Source organism: Notamacropus eugenii, chromosome 5 (assembly GCF_028372415.1).
Source record: "Notamacropus eugenii isolate mMacEug1 chromosome 5, mMacEug1.pri_v2, whole genome shotgun sequence".
In the NCBI taxonomy this organism is placed as follows: domain Eukaryota; kingdom Metazoa; phylum Chordata; class Mammalia; order Diprotodontia; family Macropodidae; genus Notamacropus; species Notamacropus eugenii.
In genome coordinates this window covers 456,768,287-456,777,897 of record NC_092876.1, presented here as the reverse complement: position 1 = coordinate 456,777,897, position 9,611 = coordinate 456,768,287, and the positions used below count along the sequence as shown (strand labels likewise).

The 9,611-nt window shown below is 38.7% G+C and overlaps 1 pseudogene; it reads right to left on the bottom strand.

The window, feature by feature from the left end:
- Positions 1 to 5,330: 5,330 nt before the first annotated feature.
- On the bottom strand, positions 5,331 to 6,075 carry LOC140503136 (golgin subfamily A member 7 pseudogene; annotated as a pseudogene).
- Between the last annotated feature and the right edge of the window lie 3,536 nt (positions 6,076 to 9,611).

Below are 9,611 nucleotides of genomic sequence, written 5' to 3'. Positions count from 1 at the left end.
CTGATTCAAGGCCTTGTGCTGTATCCACTGTGTCACTTGGGCTCCCCTATTTAGCTAGCTTGGACTCAACTGACTCTAGTGAGACATTCTCTGATATCCCTTCTAGTTGAAGTCATTCCAGCTGAATAGGACTTGATGCCACTCTGCTGGCATATCCTTTGAGAGCCTTGGATGCCATCTGCAGCTATTAGAGCAGCATTTTGTAGTAGGTGTATCCATGCCTCATCTCAGTTCTCCAGATTCATCATATTTATTGCATGATTTGCCCTTCCTTTTTCACGGATATATCTTGACGAAATTTTTTATGCTAAAATAGGCAAGAATTAGGTAAGCATCTGACTTCCTACTGTGACCTTTATCACTAGAAATTTTTGAAACTTTTTATCTGTTGTTATTTGTTCATTCATTCATTTATCTATTGAATGAGTGGATGAATAAATGAGTGAATGAAGAAGTATTTACTATGGTACAAGCAGCATTACTGAGTCCTGGGCATACATATGTGTGTGTGTGTATGTATGTACATAAATATATATGTACATATATGGAAGTGAAGCTAGACCTATTCTTAGAGAATTTAATATTATTTCTCAAAATTCAATTGATTTTTTTCTATGAGTAAAAACCCATTTTCTCTCCTTTTCACTCATCCTTATTAGAAAAGAATGTTAAATATGGATAATAATCAAGCAAAACAAATTTCTCCATTGGTCATATCCCTAAAAACCATGTCTTATTCTGTAAGCAGAACCCATCACCTTTCTGTCAGAAATGGGGTAGCATGCTTCATCATCACTCCTCTTAAATATGAGTTGATCTTTAATCAAAGTTCTTACAGCTTTCCAAACTGTTTGCCATTTTAGTATTACTCTTACTGTATATATTCATTATGTTTGGTTCAGACAAATCTTGGGTTTCTGTTCTTACAGAATGATAGTATTCCATTACTTTAACTGTTCCCCAATGGGTGCCTCTGTCTTTTATTTAATGAAAATTAAAAGAGATGTATCCAAGTCAAAAAGCAATTAGTGATATAGTCTGTCGAGTACCTTAATTTTTGAAAGAGCAGTTTAAAAGAATTCACATATATGACAGGCAGGGTCGCAAAGCCAAAAATTCTCCAGAGGTGTTGACCCAAGAGAGATGGAAAGCTCAGAAAATGAAATTCTGACAACAGAAACAAAAGTGATTAGGACCAGTACCTCCATCAACCAACTTGGACTTTTCAAAAAATACATTTATGGAAGATGAGATCAAGGTCAGGTCACTTAGGATGAATACTAATGAGTAGAAAGGTCCGCCAAGCTCAGCTCTTTGTCTGTCACTTCTACGGGAACTCCTGCTTCCTGAAATCTGCACAAAATGTCTTTATTTTTATTCAGAGAATTGCAAGCACTAAAAATGCAGGACTCTTACCATTCAGAAGAAGTTGAGACTCACAGTGAAGCTAAGAACAACAAAATTGACTAAGTCCCTGCTTTTTTGAGGTCAATAGGATGATAAAAGAATTGAAAGCTCCACTACTTACACTAGTTTTGATGGTTTGATGATAATATTGGATAACAAAGGATGGAGAAGACAGAATGACTCAATTCCTATATTGCTTTTGAATCCCCTACCAAGGATAATGTATAAAGAAGACGATGCAAATGTTTAACAGAAAGTTGCATCTCAAGGTAAGTAAGCGCATTAGCAAAGTCTTTCCCTATCTTCAAAAAAGAAAAAGAATGAGAAGGAACGCTTTACATTATAGGCTAGTGAGTTTAGCCTAGATTCCCGGCTACTTCTTCTTATTAAAGAGATGCTTTACTAGCATTTAGAATCAAAAGTTATGATCACTAAGAGACATCATGGTTTCAATAATAATAGGTCATTTTAGACTAATTTCATTTCTCTTTTTGTGGGGAAGGCAGTTTGAGCAAACTGGGAGAACAGGGAGATGGATGCCATTTTGTGGTTATTTAATTGTTTTAGTCATGTCTGACTCTTCCTGGCTCCATTGGGTGTTTTTTTTTTGGCAAAGATCCTAGAGTGGTTTGCCATTTCCTTCTCCAGTTCATTTTACAGATGAGGAAACTGAGGTAAACAGGGTTAAGTAACTTGACCAAGGTTCCACGGCTAGTAAATGTTTGAGGCTGGATTTGAACTCAGGAAGATGAGTCTTTCTGACTCCAGGCCTCTCCATTACACCATCCATAGATATCACAGCCATAGTATATCTGCATTTCTATAAGATATTTGCTATCCTTTCGTATAACACAAAGAGATGTGAACCAGATACTTAACACTTAGCACATTCAGTTCAGGAGCCTGTTAAGTTATTCAATCAGACTGGCCGACTTGAACTCAGTGGTGGCAGTTAGGAACTTTCTTGTTATCTGTTTGGAAAAAGAGGTGGGCTAGGTGATAATATAGTCAGTTATTCAACTTAGAATTCGTTGAAGTACCTAGTTCAAGAGATTATTAGGAGATCCAATAAGATAATGTTTCTAAAATGTTTGGCAAACCTTAAAAATTATGGAAATGCAAGTTATGACATTTTTTCTTTGTATCTTGGACTCTAGTACAGTCTACCAGGGATCTGGCCTAGATTTTGTTGTGCTCAACATTCCAAACAAAATATCTTTATGAAAGCATTAATAATATAGCTTCCTCTGGGAAATAAGATGTGAAGAAATATAACATGGAAACATACGTTGATGTCTTCGCTATCCACTCTGATATAGGAGATATTTTAAATAAACTACTATTGAGCTTTTATATTCCTCCAGCTAACATGTACTAGATCTCTTTGCAACCGCAATTATTAGGTCTAATCTTGAGTTAATGCTTAAAATCTAGCTGTGGTTGCTTTGAATTCTATTGGATGGATCTGTTGCATGGTCATAGCCCTATTTTTCCTATTTATACTTTCAGAGAAAGAGATAGAGGAGCGTTCATTTTACTTTGCTTCTAGGTTTAAGAATTTATGTAGTCCCTAAGTGACATAGTGGGCAGAATGCTGGGCCTGGAGTCAGGAAGACTCATTTTCCTGAGTTCAAATCAGGCCTCAAACACTTACCAGCTGTGTGACTCTAGGTAAGTGACTTAACACTGTTTGCCTCAGTTTTCTCATCTGTAAAATGAGCTGGAGAAGGAAATAGAAAACTGTTTTAGTATCTTTGCCAAGAAAACCACAGATGGAATCATGAAGAGTCAGATATGACTGAACAGTGAGAAAGGGGAGAGTTGGTCTGTGCCTTCCAGCTCCTTGACTTCATCTTCTAAAATGTCAATTTATCAATGAAGGCAATGGTAATGGGGAACTGATGAAAAGGAGAGAAGACCATATCATTGGACATGAAATTTTCATTCATTCATGCAGCCCTTGAATGTAATAAATTAAAAACATGTTATCTCTTTAGCTCAGCTATCACCTGTAGATGAACTTTCCTGAAATCCTTGCAAAATTTTCTGTATTTCTATTGAGTATTGTTTAGCTATGACATAAATGGCCTCTACTTTAAGTAAGTTGTCTTGATTTTCCTTTAAGGAGGTAAGAAAGACATCCTCAAGTTTTGAATTATTGGTTTGTCTTCCTGGTTGTCTGAGGCATAAAAATCTTAAACTATTGGTGCCTGAAGTTCTGAAGGCCCTGTGGGAACAACTTTCAGCCTCATTGGTGCCTGTTACCATGGTGAATGCCAAGTTGGAGAAAAGTAGTATTTTATGTGAAGTAAACCGGGAATTTTGTCCTTTTTAATTGTATTATAAGTAAATTTCTTTGTTTGCATTTTTATGGTCTGTATGTATTTCACTGCATTCCAAATCCCAAGCAAAATCATTGAATTGTTCTGAGAACAGTTGTTCAGAAAGATCCAAGAGGTAGACCTGGACCAGAACATTGACCAGCTGAGCATCCTATTAGCTTCTGCTTAAACATTTTTAAGGCTGTAATCTGGGGAAGTATGTGGGATGTGGGAATGCCAGCTACCTCCATACCTCTTTCTGGAGTGGCACCCCCAAAACTGGGCAAACTTTCCTAAAGCTACCTACAGTTCCATCAGGATGTTGTGATCTTGGTGTCCATATCTGCAGCTACCTCCTCTGAATCTCATTTGTGTCAGTCATTTGGCATATGATCTCAAGTGCTAATAATTAAGTCACACTTGTAGTTCCTGAACTTTCCTTCCATCTCCCTCAATTTCAGTTCTAAAAAGCTTTTTTTCTTTTTTCTTGAATCTTTTTTTAAATTTGTTTTACTAATACACTGTTTGGGCAAAGTTATTACATTGGGTGTGAAAGGCAAAGAGACATCCTGTTAAGACTATAGATAAACAAAAAGGATTTTATACAATGAAAATATTAAACAAGTCTCTGGAATTTAGGTTAATGAGTAACACATCCGTTACAGAAATTAGATCTGGAAGATTAGATCCAGTATTAGGACCTACAATACCCCTGGAAGTAGAAATTTAATTCTTTCATTCTTTTCTAGTAAATCCCTTAGCTCTGTCCAAGAACAATGCTCTCAAACCACAATGATTAACTTAATTTCAAGGTCTTGGAAAACACTGTCGTGAAGACTGTGGGTGGAAGAAAAACAAATATTAACTTAGATTATTCAGATCTTATCATTTTACCTTACTTTATTACAAGATCTATGTACATCCTGAATACAAATTCAAGAAAGATTTATGATTCATAAGTTGTGTCAGTTGAAATAGTTAAAAATGAGCACATACAGTATTATTCCTATCAAATTATTTTCCTGATAAGTTATATTTATAATAAAACCACACTTGGCTTATTACACATTAAGGGACCAGGCAAGGATGTGTATAGATCTGATGATTTGGCATTCACTTTATTGTGTTTACATAGTCTGAATAAAAGAAACAACACATGCTATATCCTCCCAAGGTTCCTGGCAATGCAGTAATGATAGAAAATTCCCCAAGGAGAATCAAAGTAACCGGAAATCACATGAAGTACTGATTCACTTAGTAATAAGTGCTACATTAAAACACGAATGGTATTATACGTTATCCTTCCAATAGGACTTGGTATGAGAAACTAACAGTAGAAACAGATCTCCTGGCAATCCTGTGAATTCCTGTGGGAACTTTCAGCAGGCCAAGGGAATAGCTTACCGCTCATCAAAAACCATGTCCAGAAGGAAAAAAAACGTTCTTCAATTCAGAAGAAATGAAATCCAACCCGGATATGACTTGCTGAAATAAAATTAAAAAAAAAAAAAACAAACCAAACATCTGATAGAGATGACGGGAAAAATATTGAGCAGAACCACTTGCCCTGATGGCAGATAAGAAATGGATTTTGGATCGGGCTGATTGACATGGCTCATTTTATTAAATGTTTTGAATTTTAAAAATGAAATGCTTCACCATATTTCTGTGAAATAACTCTAAAGATTACAGAGTCCCGCACAACTTAAAGACACACAGTGGATGCTGAGACACTAGATGTCCCCCAGAAGCAGGAATTTTAGAAAATTGGTCCTTGCCGTAGGATGGCACGGTGACTGGCAGCAGATGCCAAGGGGCGCAGGGACGGAAGCTGTCAGGTGGCAGAAGGCAGTGCCATGCACCCGCGGGTTTACCTGCCGCTGCTCATGCCCCCGTTTTCATAGACGGTGATCTGAATGGCACGAAGTCCTCTCTCCATCGGGTCCGTGAGGAGGAGGCCCCGTGGGCCGTAGATCTTCTCGTTCTGTTCCTGGATGTACCTGGCGATCTTCTTCAGAACCTTCTCATAGTGTGTCTCCATGCACAGAAAGATGGTGCACGCCGTCAGACAAGCCAGACAGCCCTCCAGGTACGATCGGACGCCCAGCTTTTCGGCTTCGGTATAAAGGCTGTTGAGGGTGCGCACCGTGTCTTCGAACTGCTGCCGGCTGATCCGGCTCTCCAGCTCGGGGGGGAACTTGGTCTGGAAGCGGCATTTGGTGCCGGCGCTGTAATCCCGCTGGACGAAGATCTGACCAGTCACAGTGGCCTGCCGAGACCACCCAGTGTGAGGGGCCAGGCGGGGCTGGCTGCCCGCCCCATGGCCCTGGAGCGACTGTCGGGCCATTCCTGGAATCTTTGGGAGAAAATTTAAACATAACCGAACAGAACCGTTTCAAAATGCCGTTCTCTTGTGGTCTCCTCAGAATCCTCCCTACCTTTCTCCTAGGAACATAGAACTTTCTAACTGAAGGAAGTTAAGCCCGCTATCCTCATTTTATCTATGAGGAAACTGAGGCCCAGAGAGGTGAAGGGACTCTGTCCTAAGTCACATAGGTAGTAAATTTTTTTAAAAAAAGGATTTGAATTAAGGCCCTCTATCTTCAAATCCAGCGTGCCCCTCAAGTGCACCATCCTTTCTATCAGACAGATACTTTTTCTTTTTAATTTAGACTGTTCAGATTGAAGATAAAGTGGGTGAATATATTTTAAAACGGTTTTTCTAGGTTAGAAGAGAATACACAATGCTTATATACCAATGGACAATGTTTGTGGGTTTTCCTGTTACACAAATCTAGGAAGAGATACATACATACATACATACATACATACATACATACATATATATATATATATATATATATATATATATATATATATATATATATATATATATTCACACTATGGTCCAAAGCAGAGGTATCAAACATGTGAGAACTGCTTGAACCAGATTATAATAGAATTAAGAGATATTCAGCAAAGCTAGTAAAAAAAATCTAATAAAACAAATAAGAACCTATTTTTAAACTGTCAATGTATAGCTTGCAGAGATCCTGCTGGATGGATTAATGGTCCCCATTTCTATTTGGGTTTCATACCACTGGTCCAAAGAAGCAACAAGTCCTAATGATAAGACCACTGAAGGCCAGGTGCTCTCCTGCCGGCTAAGGTAACTTCTCTAACGTCATCTTTCATGATTGCTAACCAGAGCCAGACCTGGACAAGAACGTCGAGCAGTTGACATTTGTTTTTGATGCTTCTAGCATCCCCTTTGCTCTATCCAGAGTATCCTTTAACACTGATCTCCCTTCCCATTCATATACTTGTAGGTACTCAGTCCTACCTACTTCGTTGAAGGTGTTGGTGGAATGGTTATCAAATTTGTTGTTCATATTTTGTCGTCAAAGAGGACCAATGATATTACAGGGCGATGGATTAGATTTAAGTGAGGAGGAGTAGCACAGAGTTGTCAGCCTTACTTTCTCTTCCAGAATCATCCAAGTCCAGTGGCAAGGTAAAAGTCAGGATGGATTCAGTAGATGACGCTGGAGCCTTTTATGTCTGACCGAGCTCTACGTGCTCCACATTGCCTGCTTAAGCTGCCTTCATATCTATTGGAACAAATTGTTCTCATCTACCCATTCTGCTGACAGAAGTATTCACGTGTTTGGGGCAGACCCCCCCCCCCCCAACTGACTGATAGCTCTGAGACCTGTTGGCTACCTTCAACCTGGTTGAATCAGCTGAGATAATTTTCCCAGGGGGTGGCTGCTGCACATGTTATACCTTCTTGGAGCCACAGGTGAAAGCTGGATGACTGGAGACACCCAAGGTGGAAAGCAGCCCTGGGAAGGGCTTGTCAAGCTCTCACACCAGGGGTGCTAGCCTTTCCCTAATATCCCAAATACCCTGCTTGTCAAATTTATCAATGACAAGAAGCTGAAAGGAATGACCAACCTACTCAATGGCAAAGTAAGGAACAAAAAATCCTCCACAGGCTTGAATGAAAGGCAGAAGCAAAAAGGATGAAATTTAATGGGAAAAATGGAGACCTGGATGTTTTAAAGAACTGTAAGAACAGCATGAGTTAGCAATGTGATATGGCCACTCTAAAAGGATGCATGAACATAGGCATAGGATCTAGAATGACAGAAATGAGTGTTCTATTTTGTTCTATCCGTGCCTAACCTCATCTGCTTCTAGCTGCACAAAGATTGGTTGACGGAACTAGAGATGAATAAGTGGAAACATTGAAGAGTTGTCTTCAAGTATTGGAAGAGCTGTTGCATGAAAGAAAAATTAGATGTGTTCTATTTTACTCCAGAAGGAAAAAGTAGGAGAAATTAATGAAAATTGGATAATGTAGGTTTTTGAGAATGCTTCCTAAAAATTATAGATGTCTAAATGAGAGGGTAGTGAGCTTCCCATTATTAGATGCAATCAAATGAAGACGAGACATTACTTAGGATGGGATTTTTATTACAAGTTGAAATAGATGGCATTTGGAGGAGCTGATAGCAATCCTTTATACCCTTCATGTAAATGCAAGTCAATATATTTGTTTTTCTAACTGAAGCAAAAGATTTTTGTCTTCTAATCCATGAACGTTATGACTCACAAAGCAAGTAAGAAAAGTATTTGGGGAGTTGGGGCAGCTTCCTCTGATTCTTCAAATTATACCCAAACTCGTCAGTTTATTTACAAGACTGGCTGTTACCAACACTTATGAAAATTAGGTGGAGGCAATGTTTTTGAGGCAATTTTTTTTTGCAATTTGGGAGGGTGGCAAAACTTATGAGTGCATTAAACAAATACTTCACTGCTTGCTCTTCCTTACCATGACACTCCAACTCCCAGTTCTGTGGATTTGCACTACTGTACCTATGCCTTTGAGAAGATAGTTAGGTCATATAGTGCCAAGCCTAGAGTCAGGAAGACTCATCTTCCTGAGTTTAAATATAGCTTCAGACATTTACTAGCTATGTGACCCTGGGCAAGTTATTTGACCCTGTTTGCCTCAGTTTACTCATCTGTAAAAATGACCTGGAGAAGGAAATGGCAAACCACTTCAATATCTTTGCCAAAAACACCCCAAATGGGCTCAGATAGACGTGACTGAAATGATTCATCATCCTCATCCTCATCATCAAGAATAATAACAACACCCAGTTCTGCAATCCTCTCACTTACCTCCTTCCCCAAGCTCCTCTCAAGACCCAGTTCAATGCCTGCCTTATATGGTATGCCTTCACCGATGTCCCTTACCCCTAGTATCTTTTGAGGTAAACACCATCTATATTCTACAGAATCCTGGATTCATGTAGTTATTTATATGCGTCCATTAGCATGGGACTACTTTGGGAGCAGGAACTATGTGTGTGGGTTTTTTCCTTTTTTTTTTTTTTTGTTGTTTCTTTATTTGTATTCCAAATGCTTAGCACAGGGCTTGGGATGTAGTAAGTGTTTCATAAAGGTTTGGTGACTGGTGAACTGGCTGGTCTTTAAGGTTCTTTCTGGCCCTAAATCTATGACCCTATGATTCAGTATGGACTATGTGGACTGACTGAATGACTAGTAAGCATAACTTATCTTTGGAAATGTAGTTCTCTCTTACAGTAATTCTCTTACTACCCCCACCAAAAAGCATCTATCCTAGGTGTTCCAATAGAGTTGAAAATATTTTGAAAATACATTGATATGTCCTATTCGAATGTCAAAATTAAAAAAAAACTGATTTAGAAGCACCTTCCTCAAAGGCATAAATCCAATTGGAGTAGTTTTAAATGAATCTTAGTGCCATCTTTACAGACAGTGCCTCTGGTGATGCATTATCACCAACGCTATAGATTCTGTGAAGAAGGAATTCTTTGAAATCCTCTACCT